Genomic DNA, 18,128 nt, shown 5'->3' on the forward strand with positions numbered 1-18,128 from the left:
ATAACTGAGTACCCCCATTTTTCTAAGAGAAAGAAAATGAGTTATTTTTAATTTTTTTTTCTTCTTTTCTCTTTCCTCCTTTTCCCCTTTTCCCCACTCCCTAGTTAGATCTTTAAAAATGCAATTGTAACCTTTGTCTTCCCTTCACCAGACACTCCCTATAGGGCAAGCTTATGTATATGCTTACTTAAAAGCTCCAGAGCCAGAAATCTCTCCCACTAGGGGACTGCCTCAAGAGACAGCAGTCAATTTACAACCTAAAGCATGCCCACAGCAAAACTCTCTCCCACCTGGAGGATATCTTGAGACAATGGTCACTTTACAACCTAGTTCTGCCTGCAATGGCACCAGCTCAACCACCTGGTACATAAGACACAAAAGCAAGTTGCATAGACCTCACCTGCTCACTCCCTTGCCTGCATGCCATTCATGCCAACTCCTCCTTTAAAAGCCCCTGCTTTCTGCCCCAAAAGCAAAGTGGTACCCTTAAAGTCAGGAGCCTATACTTCTTCCCCCTAAGCTAATTTTTGGAATAAAAGTCATTTTATTGAGAATCTCCATAAACTGTTGGTGGGAATATAAATTAGTAAACCACGATGGAGAACAGTTTGGAGGTTCCTCAAAAAACTAAAAATTGAATTACCGTATGACCCAGCAATCCCACTGCTGGGTATATACCCAAAAGAAAGGAAGTAATTATATTGAAGAGATATCTGCACTCCCATGTTTGGGGCAGCACTGTTTACAATAGCTGAGATTTGCAGCAACCTAAATGTCTATCAACAGATGAATGGATAAAGAAAATGTGGTACACATACAAAATGGAGTACTAGTCAGCCATAAAAAGAATGAGATCCTGTCATTTGCAACAACATGGATGGAACCGGAGGTCATTATGTTAAGTGAAATAAGCCAGGCACAGAAAGACAAATATCAAATGTTCTCACTTACTTGTGGGATCTAAAAATCAAAACAATTCAACTCATGGACATAGAGAGTAGAAGGATGGTTACCAGAGGCTGGGAGGGGATGTGGAAGCTAGGGGAGGTGGGCACGGTTAATGGGTACAAAAAAATAGAAAGAATGAATTAGATCTACTATTTGATAGCGCAACAGAGTGACTATAGTCAATAATAATTTAACTGTACTTTTTAAAAATAACTAAAATAGTGTAATTGGACTGTTTGTAACTCAAAGGATAAATGCTTGAGGGGATGGATATCCCATTCTCCATGATGTGATTACCCATTGCATGTATCAAAACATCTCGTGTACTCCCTAAACATATACACCTACTATGTATCCACAAAAACTAAAAATAAAATTTTGTTTAAAAAGTCACTTTCTTTATACCACATCTCACCCCTGTTAATTGGACTCTGCGAGGGGTGAACAACTGGACCTGTGATTCAGTTAAAATTAGATCCTCAGGCACCTTCTGTTGAGAAAGAACAGGTCTCAAATGTTGCAAATCTCTTTTACCTTTCTCAAGGTTCTAGCCTCTCCTATCACCAATTTAGGTAAGAATATAAAATCATCAGGCCTGGGTTACCTCAACTATCTTCCTCTTTGATCCAAAATGTATACTTAGTGGACAAAGGCTTTTTGAACAACTAATATGTGCTAAGTCTTAAGGTGGGTTCAGAAATGGCCAGGATCCATCAACTAATCAATGGATAAATAAAATGTGATCTATCCATACAATGGAATATTATTCAGCCATAAAATGTAATGAAGCACTAATACTATGATGCAACATGGATGAACTTTGAAAATATCATGCTAAGTGAAAGAAGCCAGACACAAAAGACCCTATATTGTACGATTCCACTGATATGAAATGTTCAGAATAGGCAAATGCACAGAGACAGAGAGTAGGTAAGTAGTTGCCTGAGGCAGTAGAGGGTTGAGGGATTGGGAGAAGATGGGCATGGCTATTCAGGGGTCTGGGGTTTCTTGTTGAAGTTATGCAAATGTTCTAAAATTGATTGGAGTGATGATTGCACAACTCTGTGAATATACTGACAGCAATATTTCTCTTCCTGGCCGCTTTTTTGGGTGGTTTTTCTGGCATTGCTGCACCATATCTGAAGTTCCTGGCACTTACACTCTTGAAGTCTTCTCTATCAACTTTCCCAGACCCTCTGCTTTTTCTTGGAATTGATCAAGATTTGCCAGATCATTGTTTGGCACTGACCTCTGATTGTTGGCTTCTGTAAAGAACCCCAAACTACAGGAATTGGAATGCCTGGTCTGGTCAAAGGAGAGGATCTGATTGATTCTGGACAAATCACTCCACCTTGCTGAGCACGATTCTTCATCTATAGAGTGGACTGAATGATCCCCAAGTTACTTTCAAATGTGACAACTACTCTAGTTTCCTCAAGCTGCCACAAACTGCATGGCTTAAAAAACAGAAGTTTATTGTCTCATAGTTCTGGAAGTTAAAAGTCTGAAATCAAGGTGTCTGCAGGGCCACGATCCCTCTGAAACCTATAGAGAAAGATCTTTCTTGCCTCTTTTGGTGTCTGGTGTTTGCCAGCAATTGACAGTATTCCTTACCTTGAAGACGCAGGACTCCAGTCTCTGCCTCTGTTGTCACATGGCCATCTTCCCTCTATGTCTGTCTCCTCTTCTTAAGAACAGAAGTCATACTGGATTAAGGACCCACCCTATTCCTACTATGAACTCATCTTGACTAATCACATCTACAACAACCTTATTTCCAAATGAGGTCAGCTTCTGAGGTCCGGGGGGTTAAGACTTCAACATGTAATTTTGTGGGGATGCAGTTCAACCCATAACAACAACCATGGCTTTTCTTCCTTAGAAATTACTGAGAACTCCATGAAAGTTGAAAATGCCCTTGTGAATGGGAGAGTCATTCATGACTATTGGAAGAAAAAGGCAATTTTCCTGTCGGCTATTAATAAAGCTATTATAGCAATATGGCAAGGTTTCTACTCTCATTATCCTTGAACTTAAAGTCATAATAGTATCCATTATTTCCAGTGAGTACAAGGGAAGGTCACATTACTGTGTTCTCTTCATTGCTGCCCTTAAATGCTTTCAGGAAAAGGGGGAATAGATAAAGCCCCAGGCCTTACTCAGCAATCGGGGTAAGACGTAGCAGTGTTTTGAACCTGAAGGAGACAACCCAGGGCTTCCTGTGCCAATGACTCGAAATGGAAAATGGTCTTTATAAATGTCCCTCCAGTGTGCAAAGGGTAGAGACTAGAATTTAAAATTCATCAGATATTAATAAGAAAAACCAAAGCACACAAAAAATCTATTTATGATCATAGAACATTGCCATTGGGGAGCTGTTTATTATTTGAGCCTTTTTAAAATTTATTTTTTTGTGTGTGAGAAACATATTTCTAGGAGTAGAGAGAAAAGGCTCCCCTGTTTTATGTACTCAGTCTTTCCCTCCTTTGAGATTACCCCTAAACTATTTTAGGGATAGCTCCCTGGTTATCTCAGTAATGATGACACCAGAAGTTCAGAGATAATTAAGAGCCATGTCTGGGTTTGTGAGAGAAGCCCAAATGCAGTTATTCAAACCAGAAACCAGAGCCTCGTTGTTGACTCTTCCCTCTCACTGTGAGATCCAACCACTCATCAAGGACTCTCCATTTGAGCTCCTAAATTCTTCTCCCATCCATCCCCCATCTCTGTGTCCATCATCGACACCCCTTGTCCAAGATACCTGCATTGCTCACTAGCTTCCCGGTATCCACTGTGTTCCCTCCAATTCAGTTCCAGAAGCTAGAGTGATTCTTATTAAAAGTGTGGCTTCTTCTGAATTAGGTTGACAATCTCAACTCCTGGACAAGACCCACAATCCCTTTGTGACCTTCCATTTGTGCACCCCTCCAGCCTCCATTCTAAGCACCCCCACCAGTTGTCTTCGGTTTGTGCTAAGAACACAGCAAACTCCCATCTCAGCACCTACACACATACGACTGCCCCAAGGCACCTCTGACTCCAGACTTCACTTAGCTAATTCCTGCTTACCCTACAGGGAGAGGTTAAATGCCACTGAGAGCAGCTTTATTCTAACCTCCAAATCCCACTCAGACATCCCCCTTATACTATCTTCTCAGCATTTACCACAAGTTTTGTTGGGTAAATGATAGAGAAATGAATAGTGTGGCTGCAACACATGTCTTCCATTAGACTGTAGGCTCCAAAGATCAGGAAAGGTGACTTTTAGTCCATCACTCTGTCCCCAGTATTCATCACCATGCCTGATACACAACAAAGACTTTCAATAAATACTTTTCAAGTGAATGAATGAATGAGCAAAGGTTCAGGTTGGCTTCCTTCTCCAGCTACACCCTAGGACAGATACAGTAAGGTCAGGCCACATTGTCAAATGTCCCACTGTAGCAGTCATGCATAAGGGCAGGCCTTCTGCACCTTCCATGTTCCCATTGCCCACTCATGGTGGCATGCATGCTGATTGTCTCTTGGTACTACACAGCACCAACAATCTCAGGTGCCATGATGCTGATTCCATGAGGCTCTGAGCCTGGGCAAGAATCATTTACATTCTTATTGAGTGTTGGGCTATGGTTCAGAGCAAGCACAGCATAAGCCAAGAAGAAGGCAAAGGACATTATCATGAAATGGAAGAAGTGTGTAAATTGAGTGCAACTATGTAGAAATCATGTGATGGTCCATAAACAAATATGGGCATAAGAGCAAGTCTGAATTCAGGCTCATGGAAGGCTGGTGTCGCTCTGTCAGCATGTGCTAGTTCACTAGTTCTATGCCACCATTCAAAGCAGAATTTTCCCAAGTCAATTCCATACGTAAGTACTCCATTAAAAATGCTCCTGAGTTCAAACAGGTTTGGAAACATCTTAGTTACTATAGTATTTCTCACATGCCTTGTGATCTCCAAAAGAGAACTATACTACACTGTGTCCCAAACTTATTTGATCACAATTCCTTTTTTTTCTTTTTTTGCAGGGCATCTCCTAGAGCTAATGTTCTCTCTCTCTCTCTCTTTGGAAATGCAGATTTGAAGGCCTGAGATTTACCCAGCCTAATGAACCCCTGAAAATGTTCCCAGGTATATGATGATAGTCACCATATTGACATGAATTGTTCTGTTTTAAAAACAGAAAAAAAACCCACAATAATCTAGGTCATGTCCCTTGAGGCCTTTATATCAAGATGATTAGCTCCTTGAACTGGTCCTATTAGGTCTCTAGAGGAGAGATTATTGCTTCTGAAGAGAGATGTGACAATAAGGCAGAATATGATTCAGAAGCGGTGAATAATAAAACTGTAAAAATGATAGCTTCTCCTTTGGTATAGGGTGGAGAGGTTAATATTCATTTCTAAAGCATCATTAGCCATATAAAGGATAATTTCAGCACTTGACATAAACTGAAAACACACATAATCCTCCCATTGAGTGGGCTAAACTTGGCTGTGGCTGGATGAGCTCTCCAGGGACTTGTTAGGGAATATAGTACTTTTAAAGATGTTAAATCCAGTGGAAGTGACTGAAGCAATTAGTCTCTGATCTTGAGAGAATTTCCACCTTTGAATCAACAAACCCTATCCAACCGAGGTTGAGTACTCTAGAGATGATATTGTTTATACTGGAAACCAATATGAAATGTGTGAATGTATGTATAATGTACATATATAGACACATGTAGAGGAGTATTTATATATAGATAGAGATGTTCATTATTGACTGCTTAGTAGATATAAAGAAGAGAATAAAATTTAAAATAAGCAAATAAGGAAAATGAGAGCATGATGTAGTAAATTTTCTATTTCTATTTAAATGTTCTTTCCTAACATCCAGTTTGTTGTGGAGTCACCAAAAAGCATCACCTCATCAAAACACACACACACACACACACACACACAAAAGACATAACCTACCAGCCAAAAAAAGCCCGGGACCAGACGGATTTACAGCTGAATTCTATCAGAGGTACAAAGAAGAAAAGAGCTGGAACTCTTTCTGCTGAAACTATTCCAAAAAATTGAAAAGGAGGGACTCCTCCCTAACTCATTCTATGAGGCCAGCATCATCCTGATACCAAAACCTGGCAGAGACACAACAAAAAAAGAAAACTTCAGGCCAATATCCTTGATGAACATTGATGCAAAAATCCTCAACAGGCTGGGTGTGGTGGCTCACGCCTGTGATCCCAGCACTTTGGGAGGCCGAGGTGGGCGGATCACTTGAGAGCAGCAGTTTGGGACCAGCATGGCCAGCATGGCAAAACCCCCTCTCTACTAAAAATACAGAAACTAGCCAGGTGTGGTGGCTTGTAATATCAGCTACTTGGGTGGCTGAGGCATGAGAAACACTTGAACCCTGGAGATGGAGCCTGCAGTGAGCCATGATTGCACCACTGCGCTCCAGCCCAGGTGACAGAGCAAGACTTTGTCTCAATAAAAAAAGGCCTCAACAAAATACTGGCAAACTGACTCTAGCAGTACATCAAAAAGCTAATCCATTCACAATCAAGTAGGCCTCATCCATGGGATGCAAGGTTTGTTCAACATACTCAAATCAATAGATGTAATTCATCACATAAACAGATCTAAAGACAAAAACCACACGATTGTCTCAATAGGTGCAGAAGAAGCCTTTGATAAAATTCAACATTCCTTCATGTTAAAAACTCTCAATAAACTAGGTATTGAAGGAACATACCTCAAAATAATAAGAGCCATGTATGACAAACCCATAGCCAATACCGTATTGAATGGGAAAAAGCTGGAAGTATTCCCCTTGAAAACAAGAAAGACAAAATCTGCATCATTCCCTGAGGGGCATTTCTTTTCCTGGCTCAGCACATAGGCTAAAAAGAGGCCAAGAGTGAGCAGATCTGTGAGCTGTGGTTCAACGTCTGGTGGTGGGGAAGAGAAAAGAAGAAAGAATTGGGAAGGAGAGAGAAGTCAAGGGAAGGTATTTATCTTGAGGTGTCTATGTCACATCAGCTTCTCTTTGAGGAAGTGGTTTTCAAATTCGGCCTATATCACCTAAAGGGCGTGTTAAAACACAGTCTGGGGCATGCCTGACAAGTGTGCGTCTCCAGTGAGTTACCAGGTGGTGCTGATGCTGCTGATTGGGGAACACACTTTGAGAACCACTGGCCTAAGCATCCCCCAAGTGCACCACTCAAAATCAACAATTTCTACCTCCACCTTAGACAGCACTTTGCTCCTGTATCATGGCACTTCTTTGTTTTATCTTGGTCAGAGTTAGTAGCTTGATCTCCCTCCTCTATAAATTCTGTAGGGGACTGTAGGGGACTGAAGATTGTAAATTCCTGGAAGGCAGAGACCACAGTTTACTCATGCCTGTATCCTCCAGAGCACAAAGTACAGTACGTATTAGTTAGCAGTTGTTTAATCAATGTTTGTGGAATAAAATTCTAGAAAGTGATCCAATAAATATGTGTATTATGTAACTGATGCATACATTAACCTTTCCAGAGATTTACATGGTTTGTTTACTGATGGCAATATCTTAAAACCAAACAAATGCATTTCTAATGATGTTCATTTAAGCAATGCACCAGATCTGTTGAGGGGATATAGTTTTGGCAAAGACGTGCTGACTGGTTCTTAAACCACAACGGCTGGATTTTTCTGACTTTCCTGCTCCTCTGACTTATCAGGAGAGCTTTGCATACCTCCCGAGCCTCCAACAGCCAGAAGTTTCAAGTTAGCCACTAATCTGAACACACGATCACCATGTTCTGATCACAAAATACGAAACATTACAAAAGGAAGGCTCATTTAATTTTCACATGTACACAGTCCAAAGATAAGGTGTGGCTCTTTATTCGCATTACTCTGTGAACCCAAATGCACATAGGGAGCCACACCAGATGGGAGTGGCTCCCTATCTGCATTACTCTGTGAACCCAAAATATCTGAGACAGGCCTCAGTCAATTTAGAAAGTTTATTTTGCCAAGGTTAAGGATACACCTATGACACAGCCTCAAGAGGGCCTGACAACATGTGCCCAAGGTGGTTTGGGTGCAGCTTAGTTCTATACATTTTAGGGAGATACGAGACATCAATATGTGTAAGATTTACATTGGTTCGGCCCAGAAAGGCTGGACAACTTGAAGCAGGGGAGGGGACTTCCAGATCATAGGTAGATAAGACACAAAAGGTTGCATTATTTTGGGTCTCTGATCAGCCTTTCACTGAATATACAATTCACATGGAAGAGGAGTTCGAGATCAGCCTGGCGAACATGGCAAAACTCCATCTCTACTGAAATACCAAAAATTAGCTGGGTATAGTGGCAGGTGCCTGTAATCCCAGCTACTCCAGAGGCTGAGGCAGGAGAATTGCTTCAACCTGGGAGGCAGAGGGTGCAGTGAGCCAGGATCGTGCCTCTACACTCCAGCCTGGGCGACAGAGCAAGACTCCATCTCAAAAAAAAAAAAAAATTGTAATCATTTTGACTGTAAAATACAATTTCCATAAACCCTCTTATAACCTTTTATTAAGGAGTGGGTTAACATTCCAAGAAAACTTGTTAATCTGACACAGGGGCCCATAAGCTGGTCTTGCATCAGTGTACCTTCAATATTAATGGTTAATTTATAGAGAAACTGAACTAATTTTATCTCTCAAAATTGGCCTTTACAATCTCTTACACCATCCTCTTCCATGGTAGTCCCTGGGCCTTGAAGAGTTGAATAGTTTTAATTTCTGGCCCGGTGCCTCACAAACACAGCTTATTTTGATTGGCATCTTCTACCAGGTCTGAAGATGAGGCTTTAACTGGTGTCAGTGTTTAAGATTTAGCAGGACTTGGTGTCTTTTTTAGACCCAGGAGTCAAAGCCTTGTAACTTAATGGCACAAAGACTTTAAGAGCAAAATACAGAAAGTTACATGGATGTGATAATCTTAATTTAAAACAATTTTTAAAGTCTCAGTTTTTTTCTAAGCAAATCAAAAGTTAGTAACAATGACATAGGAATTATTTTGATAAAATGTAAAATTTGTTTGTTAGACCAGTCACCAAAAGGCAAAAGAAAAGACCTTCTGCAATGCAATTGCTGTTCCTATGGGTGTCCATTTAGATAACCTGCAAGTCAAACTAATGAAAAGGGTACGTCAATTAATCAGACATAGGAAGAGTGTTTCTTGGGTAATAAGTGAAAATTTTTGGATTCATAGGACAATTTAAAGCCAAGAGCACAGAATGTTATGTTGGAATAAAATATTTCCTTTAGACATTTATAAAACATTTTTAGCATCAGACTTCAACAAACAGTTAGAACCTAAGGAAAAAAAAACTTACAGGAGCTGAAAATGAGTTGAAGGATAGAGTTATTATTTCAGGCCTTTTAAAAAGGGAGAGAAAGCTGAAAACAACAAGACACAAAAAAGTTGAACTTTGGGTTCAAAAAAATTAAAATCTCTGGTAATTTTATTAAGAATAAACCAATACCTTAAGAAAATTCCAGGCCGGGTGTGGTGGCTCACACCTGTAATCCTAGCACTTTGGGAGGCTGAGGTGGGTGCATCACCTGAGGTCAGGATTTCGAGACTAGCCTGGCCAATATGGTGAAACCCTGTATCTACTAAAAATGCAAAATTAACCAGGCATGGTGGCACATGCCTGTAATCCCAACTACTTGGGAGACTGAGGCAGGAGAATCATTTGAACCTGGGAGGCGGAGGTTGCAGTAAGCCACTACACTCCAGCCTGGGCAACAAGAGCGAAACTCCGCCTCAAAAAAAAAAAGAAAATTCCATTGTTCTACCCAATTCTTTAGTGTATAAGTGCTCTTTAAATATTAAAGCCCAATCTCCAGAAAGACCATCATAAATAATTTCCCTTTAATTTTAGGCAACTTGATCATAAAGACCCTTTTTTTCCATAAATTCTCTTTTTACAAACCTTATTACAGCTTACACAGGCCATTCATGATATTCATGACATGCTTGGACTTTGTGGATTGTCCTGAACATATCTCTTTCTTAAACAACCAGTCATTTTATTCTAGGACAAAAATTTACCATACAATATTTTTTCTCACATAAAATTATTTTGTTTTTAACCTTTCTTGCCAAAAATACCTCTTTACATTTATAACTTTTTTTACATTGCTTTTATTTACTGGTTACCATTACTTTGTTTTATAAATAACTTTTAAATAAACTTTGAATTAGACAAAAATTATTTTCTTTTAAATAAGAACACATTTCTTTTTTTAGAAAAAAAGTTTTCTTATCACTTAAAAAAATTGGAAATGACCCAGACATTCAATGAATATCTATTATTTAACTTTAGATTTTAAATTTTATAAGTTTATTTATAAGCATTTATCTCATTACATTTACCTAATTAATTTTTAACAGTTTACCCAGATTACTTATAAAAACTGTGATAGTTATCATTTAAAGTTATTTCCCTGTTAACCATTTTATAACCTGTGAATTTCAGGTTTTCCTAAGTGAGAAACTTAAGGTTAGATAAATAGTTTTTTTGGTGTTTTTTTTTGTTTGTTTGTTTTTGCCAATAACTCAGGATTTAGCTGTTTTCATTAATTGAACAATATTAAATGCTTTATTTATCAAAGTTTACATAAAGATAATTTTCCTCTGGGCTGCATTAGTAGCTTTACAACCCTCATGCCAAATTTTAACATGTAGCAGTGATAAACTATAAAACCACTTTACCAATAAATCTAAACAATAATGTATGTTGACAATTCTGAAGCCATTTCTAATTCTATTTCATGAATCCTTTCAAAACCAGCTTATTTATTAAAAATGTACTTAAGTCATATGAACTTGAAAAAGCATTTGGCTTAAAGTATTTTTTTCTGATAGTTTGATTTTGGCTGGGTGCAGTGGCTCACATCTGTAATCCCAGCACTTTGGGAGGCCAAGGTAGGCAGATCACTTGAGGTCAGGAGTTCGAGACCAGCCTGGCCAACATGGTGAAACCCCGTCTCTACTAAGAATACAAAAATTAGCCATGGTGGCACATGCCTGTAATTCCAGCTACTTGGGAGGCTGAGGCACGAGAATCACTTGAACCTAGGAGGTAGAGGTTGCAGTGAGCTGAGATTATGCCACTGAACTCCAGCCTGGGCAACAGAGCAAGACTCTGTCTCAAAGAAAAAAAAAATACTTGATTTAAGTGCTTTTTTTTTCCTTTAAGCCAATTAATTAGAGCTTGTTCGTGTATTTTTAGTAGTGAAACATTATATACATGACACATAAATACATAGATATATTAGACATGCAGATAGACCTTATAGATTCATAAGACCTCTTCTTTTTCCTCCTATTTTAGACTTCCAGTTTCTTGATGACCCATTTTATTACCCTAGGTAGTTGTCAGCTACATAGCCCCAAATTTGCATATCAAAGGAATAGCTCTCAGGTGAAAAATCAAATATTGAAATTTATATCTCAAGGTAGAGAGACTCTGGTGGTGCTAGGAGATTAAAAACAAATGCCAAATCAAACATAAATTTATAGAAATCTATCAGGATTCTATAAGGAAACAAATTTTATTTAGATAGGTAGTTCTATTAAATACATTTAGTCTCTATCTTTTAACTGGATCTCTGAGCTCTGAGCAGAGCACCCATTGAATCCTGGGTCTCCAAAAAGAGAGAATTATTATGGGACTAGAACACATGATGCTTTTACAGTGCACTTTTTTTTTTTTTAAAAAGACATTTCTCCAAGTGTCTAAACTATACTCTTCCTTACTTTAAACACCCAAGAGAAACCTCTGTTATAATAACTATTTTAGTTTAAAAAAAAGAAAAAAGAAAGAAAGAAATTAGGTAACAATAAAAAAACAAGCAGTTTAAGATCTGAGATGAACTTGTCTCCTTACACTCTTGGTGTTCCATAAGGAAAAACAGAGGTTTCTCCCCAAAAGGGAGTCTGGCACTGTGTTTTCTTTAAGGAATCCCACGCTATTAGAAACTGTGTTAGTTCCCTCATGCAGCAGAGGGTGGCAAAAGAAAGTAGAGACAGCAGAAGTAAATGGTGAAAACAGAATTCAGTCTACTGAGAAGAGAAAAAAAACTTTTTCTCAAAAAAAAAAAAACAAAAAACCAAGGTCCTAGGAGAGAAAAAAAACCCATGACAACCTTTTTAAATACAGACACACACATACACACACACACATCATCATCATCATCATCTTGGATATTAGCTTTTAATTAAGCTGACTTTTAACCATTGAGCTCCATTAAAAAAAAAACCTTTTAAATCTCATTACCATATTTTAACTAGGATAAATTGCTGATATTTCAAAAGTAACACAAATATCAAACCAGAAAGGGCTTTAGAAACCAAACCCAGACTGTCTTGATGAAAAAAAAAAGTGGGGGCAGAAGCTTAGCTATGGAACTGCTGCATGGGGTGAGAGACATTACTCTTTCAGTTTGGCTTGGCTAATAAAAACTGGCCTTATTATGTAAATAAAGCCCTCAGGGTAGTCGAAATCAAGAACCTTTCTCTTTTTCGCCCTTTTGCTGGACTGTTTTTCTTTCTCCCTGCTTTTTTTTTTTTTTTTCAGCTGTGGAATTTAGCTAATTCAGAGGTCTTGTTTCCCATAATTTGGAACTTTCCTTCAGATTTGATCAAGTTGGATAGAGTTGGTCAAACCCAATTGTCAGGCCTCTGAGCCCAAGCTAAGCCATCATATCCCCTGTGACCTGCACGTACACATCCAGATGGCCGGTTCCTGCCTTAACTGATGACATTCCACCACAAAAGAAGTGAAAATGGCCTGTTCCTGCCTTAACTGATGACATTGTCTTGTGAAATTCCTTCTCCTGGCTCATCCTGGCTCAAAAGCTCCCCTACTGAGCACCTTGTGACATCCACTCTGCCCGCCAGAGAACAACCCCCCTTTTTCCTTTACCTACCCAAATCCTATAAAACAGCCCCACCCTTATCTCCCTTTGCTGACTCTCTTTTTGGACTCAGCCTGCCTGCACCCAGGTGAAATAAACAGCCTTGTTGCTCACACAAAGCCTGTTTGGTGGTCTCTTCACACAGACACGCATGAAATTTGGTGCCATGACTCAGATCGGGGGACCTCCCTTGGGAGATCAATCCCCTGTCCTCCTGCTCTTTGCTCTGTGAGAAAGATCCACCTACAACCTCAGGTCCTCAGACCGACCAGCCCAAGAAACATCTCACTAATTTCAAATCCGGTAAGCGGCCTCTTTTTACTCTCTTCTCCAACCTCCCTCACTATCCCTCAACCTCTTTCTCCTTTCAATCTTGGCGCCACACTTCAATCTCTCCCTTCTCTTAATTTCAATTCCTTTCATTTTCTGGTAGAGACAAAGGAGACATGTTTTATCCATGGACCCAAAACTCCGGTGCTGGTCATGGACTGGGAAGGCAGCCTTCCCTTGGTGTTTAATCACTGCAGGGACACCTCTCTGATTATTCACCTACGTTTCAGCGGTGTCAGACCACCCAGGGATGCCTGCCTTGGTCCTTCACCCTTAGCAGCAAGTCCCGCTTTTCTGGGGGAGGGGCAAGTACCCCAACCCCTTCTCTCTGTCTCTCTACCCCTTCTCCACTTTTCTGGGGGAGGGGCCAGAACCCCTCAACCCCTTCTCCTTCACTCTTAGCAGCAAGTCCCTCTTTTCTAGGGGGCAAGAATACCCAATCCCTTATTTCTGCACCCCGACCTCTTATTTCTGCACCTCAACCCCTTATTTCCGTGCCCTGATCCCTTTCCCGCTTTTCTGGAGGGTAAGAACCCCTGAACCCCTTCCTTCCGTGTCTCTACTCTCTCTTTTCTCTGGGCTTGCCTCCTTAACTATAGGCAACCTTCCACCCTCCATTCCTCTATCTCCCTTAGCCTGTGCTCTCAAGACCTTAAAACCTCTTCAACTCACACCTGACCTAAAACCTAAATGCCTTATTTTCTTCTGCAATGCCACTTGACCCCAATACAAACTCGACAGTGGTTCCAAATAGCCAGAAAATGGCACTTTCAATTTTTCCATCCTAGAAGATCTAAATAATTCTTGTCATAAAATGGGCAAACGGTCTGAGATGCCTGACTTCCAGGCATTGTTTTACACATTGGTCTCTCCCTAGTCTCTGTGCCCAGTGCAACTTGTCCCAAATCTTCCTTCTTTCCCTCCTGCCTGTCCCCTCAGTCCCAACCCCAAGTGTTGCTGAGTCTTTCTAATCTTCCTTTTCTACAGATCCATCTGACCTCTCCCCTCCTCCCCAGGCTGCTCCTTGCCAGGCCGAGCTAGGTTCCAATTCTTCCTCAGCCTCTGCTCCTCCACCCTATAATCTTTTTATCACCTCCCCTCCTCACACCCGATCCGGTTTACAGTTTCATTCCATGAGTGGCCCTCCCCTACCTGCCCAGCAATTTCCTCTTGAAAAGGTGGCTCAAGCTGAAGGCATAGTCAAGGTTAATGCTCCTTTTTCTTTATCAGACCTCTCCCAAATCAGTGAGTGTTTAGGCCCTTACATCAAATATGAAAAACCCAGCCCAGTTCATGGCTCATTCGGCAGCAACCCTGAGACGCTTTACAGCCCTAGACCCTAAAAGGTCAAAAGGCCATCTTATTCTCAATATACATTTTATTACCCAATCCGGTCCTGACATTAAATAAAACTCCAAAAATTAAATTCCGGCCCTCAAACCCCACAACAGGACTTAATTAACTTCGCCTTCAAGGTGTACAATAATAGAGACAGCCAAGTAGCAACATATTTCTGAGTTGCAATTCCTTGCCTCCACTGTGAGACAAACCCCAGCCACATCTCCAGCACACAAGAACATCCAAACGACTAAACCGCAGTGGCCAGGCATTCCTCCAGAACCGCCTCCCCCAGGAGCTTGCTACAAGTGCCAGAAATCTGGCCACCAGGCCAAGGAATGCCTGCAGCCCAGGATTCCTCCTAAGCCGTGTCCCATCTGTGCGGGACCCCACTGGAAATTGGATGGAAATCGGACTGTTCAACTCACCTGGCAGCCACTCCCAGAGACCCTGGAACTCTGGCCCAAGGCTCTCTGACTGACTCCTTCCCAGATCTTCTCGGCTTAGCGGCTGAAGACTGACGCTGCCTGATCGCCTCGGAAGCCCCGTAGACCATCACAGATGCCGAGCTTTAGGTAACTATCACAGTGGAGGGTAAGTCCGTCCCCTTCTTAATCAATACGGAGCCTACCCAGTCCAAATTACCTTCTTTTCAAGGGCCTGTTTCCCTTGCCTCCATAACTGCTGTGGGTATTGACGGCCAGGCTTCTAAACCTCTTAAAACTCCCCAACTCTTGTGCCAACTTAGACAATACTCTTTAAAGCACTCCTTTTTAGTTATCCACACCTGCCCAGTTCCCTTCTTAGGCCGACACACTTTAACTAAATTATCTGCTTCCCTGACTATTCCTGGATTACAGCCACACCTCATTGCCACCTTTTCCCCAGTTCAAAGCCTCCTTCACATCCTCCCCTTGTATCTCCCCACCTTAACCCACAAGTATAAGATACCTCTACTCCCTCCTTAGCGACCGATCATGCACCCCTTACCATCCCATTAAAACCTAATCACCCTTACCCCGCTCAATGCCAATATCCCATCCCACAGCATGCTTTGAAAGGACTAAAGCCTGTTATCACTCGCCTGTTACAGCGTGGCCTTTTAAAGCCTATAAACTCTCCTTACCATTCCCCCATTTTACCTGTCCTAAATCCAGACAAGGCTTACAGGTTAGTTCAGAATCTGCGCTTTATCAACCAAATTGTTTTGCCTATCCACCCCGTGGTGCCAAACCTATATACTCTCCTATCCTCAATACCTCCCTCCACAACCCATTATTCTGTTCTGGATCTCAAACATGCTTTCTTTACTATTCCTTTGCACCCTTCATCCCAGCCTCTCTTCGCTTTCACTTAGACTGACCCTGACACCCATTAGGCTCAGCAAATTACCTGGGCTGTACTGCCGCAAGGCTTCACAGACAGCCCCCATTACTTCAGTCAAGCCCAAATTTCATCCTCATCTGTTACTTATCTCGGCATAATTCTCATAAAAACACACGTGCTCTCCCTGCTGATCATGTCCGACTAATCTCCCAAACCTCAATCCCTTACAAAACAACAACTCCTTTCCTTCCTAGGCATGGTTAGTGCGGTCAGAATTCTTACACAAGAGCCAGGACCACACCCTGTAGCCTTTCTGTCCAAACAACTTGACCTTACTGTTTTAGCCTAGCCCTCATGTCTGCGTGCAGCCGCTGCTGCTGCTTTAATACTTTTAGAGGCCCTCAAAATCACAAACTATGCTCAACTCACTCTCTACATTTCTCATAACTTCCAAAATCTATTTTCTTCCTCATACCTGATGCATATACTTTCTCCTCCCCAGCTCCTTCAGCTGTACTCACTCTTTGTTAAGTCCCACAATTACCATTGTTCCTGGCCCAGACTTCAATCCGGCCTCCCACATTATTCCTGATACCACACCTGACCCCCATGACTGTATCTCTCTGATCCACCTGACATTCACCCCATTTTCCCATATTTCCTTCTTTCCTGTTCCTCACCCTGATCACACTTGATTTATTGATGGCAGTTCCACCAGGCCTAATCGCCACACACCAGCAAAGGCAGGCTATGCTAGAGTACAAGCCACTAGCCCGCCTCTTAGAACCTCTCCTCATTTTCTTTCCATCGTGGAAATCTATCCTCAAGGAAATAACTTCTCAGTATTCCATCTGCTATTCTACTACTCCTCAGGGATTATTCAGGCCCCCTCCCTTCCCTAGACGTCAAGCTCGAGGATTTGCCCCCACCCAGGACTGGCAAATTAGCTTTATTCAACATGCCCCGAGTCAGATAACTAAAATACCTCTTAGTCTGCGTAGACACTTTCACTGGATAGGTACAGGCCTTTCCTACAGGGTCTGAGAAGGCCACCGCAGTCATTTCTTCCCTTCTGTCAGACATAATTCCTCAGTTTAGCCTTCCCACCTCTATACAGTCTGATAACAGACCAGCCTTTATTAGTCAAATCAGCCAAGCAGTTTTTCAGGCTCTTAGTATTCAGTGAAACCTTTATATCCCTTATGGTCCTCTGTCTTCAGGAAAAGTAGAACGGACTAAAGGTCTTTTATAAAACACACCTCACCAAGTTCAGCCACCAACTTAAAAAGGACTGGACAATACTTTTACCACTTTCCCTTCTCAGAAGTCAGACCTGTCCTCAGAATGCTACAGGGTACAGCCCATTTGAACTCCTGTATAGATGCTTCTTTTTATTAGGCCCCAGTCTCATTCCAGACACCAGACCAACTTAGACTGTGCCCCCAAAAAACTTGTCATCCCTACTATCTTCTGTCTAGTCATACTCCTATTCACCGTTCTCAACTACTCATACATGCCCTGCTCTTGTTTACACTGCCGGTTTACACTGTTTCTCCAAGCCATCACAGCTGATATCTCTTGGTGCTATCCCCAAACTGCCACTCTTAACTCTTGAAGTAAATAAATAATCTTTGCTGGCAAGGCTATGCTGAACCTCCTTAGGCACTCTCTAATTAGATGTCCTAGGTCCTCCCAATTCTTAGTCCTTTAATACCTGTTTTTCTCCTTCTCTTATTCTGTTTAGTTTTTCAATTCATACAAAACTGTATCCAGGCCATCACCAATAATTCTAAATGACAAATGTTTCTTCTAACAACCCCACAATATCACCCCTTACCACAAAATCTTCCTTCAGCTTAATCTCTCCCACTCTAGGTTCCCACGCCGCCCCTAATCCCGCTTGAAGCAGCCCTGAAAAACATCGCCCATTATCTCTCCATACCACCCCCAAAAAATTTTCACCATCCCAACACTTTACCACTATTTCGTTTTATTTTTCTTATTAATATAAGAAGATAGTAATGTCAGGCCTCTGAGCCCAAGCTAAGCCATCATATCCCCTGTGACCTGCACGTATACATCCAGATGGCCGGTTCCTGCCTTAACTGATGACATTCCACCAGGAAAGAAGTGAAAATGGCCTGTTCCTGCCTTAACTGATGACATTGTCTTGTGAAATTCCTTCTCCTGGCTCATCCTGGCTCAAAAGCTCCCCCACTGAGCACCTTGT

The 18,128-nt window shown here is 41.3% G+C and overlaps 1 long non-coding RNA gene across 3 annotated transcripts in view; it reads right to left on the minus strand.

The window, feature by feature from the left end:
- Positions 1-18,128, minus strand: part of LOC129023867 (uncharacterized) — a 59,092-nt gene that overhangs the window by 22,549 nt on the left and 18,415 nt on the right. The window lies entirely within an intron of this gene.

Source organism: Pongo pygmaeus, chromosome X (assembly GCF_028885625.2).
Source record: "Pongo pygmaeus isolate AG05252 chromosome X, NHGRI_mPonPyg2-v2.0_pri, whole genome shotgun sequence".
NCBI lineage: Eukaryota > Metazoa > Chordata > Mammalia > Primates > Hominidae > Pongo > Pongo pygmaeus.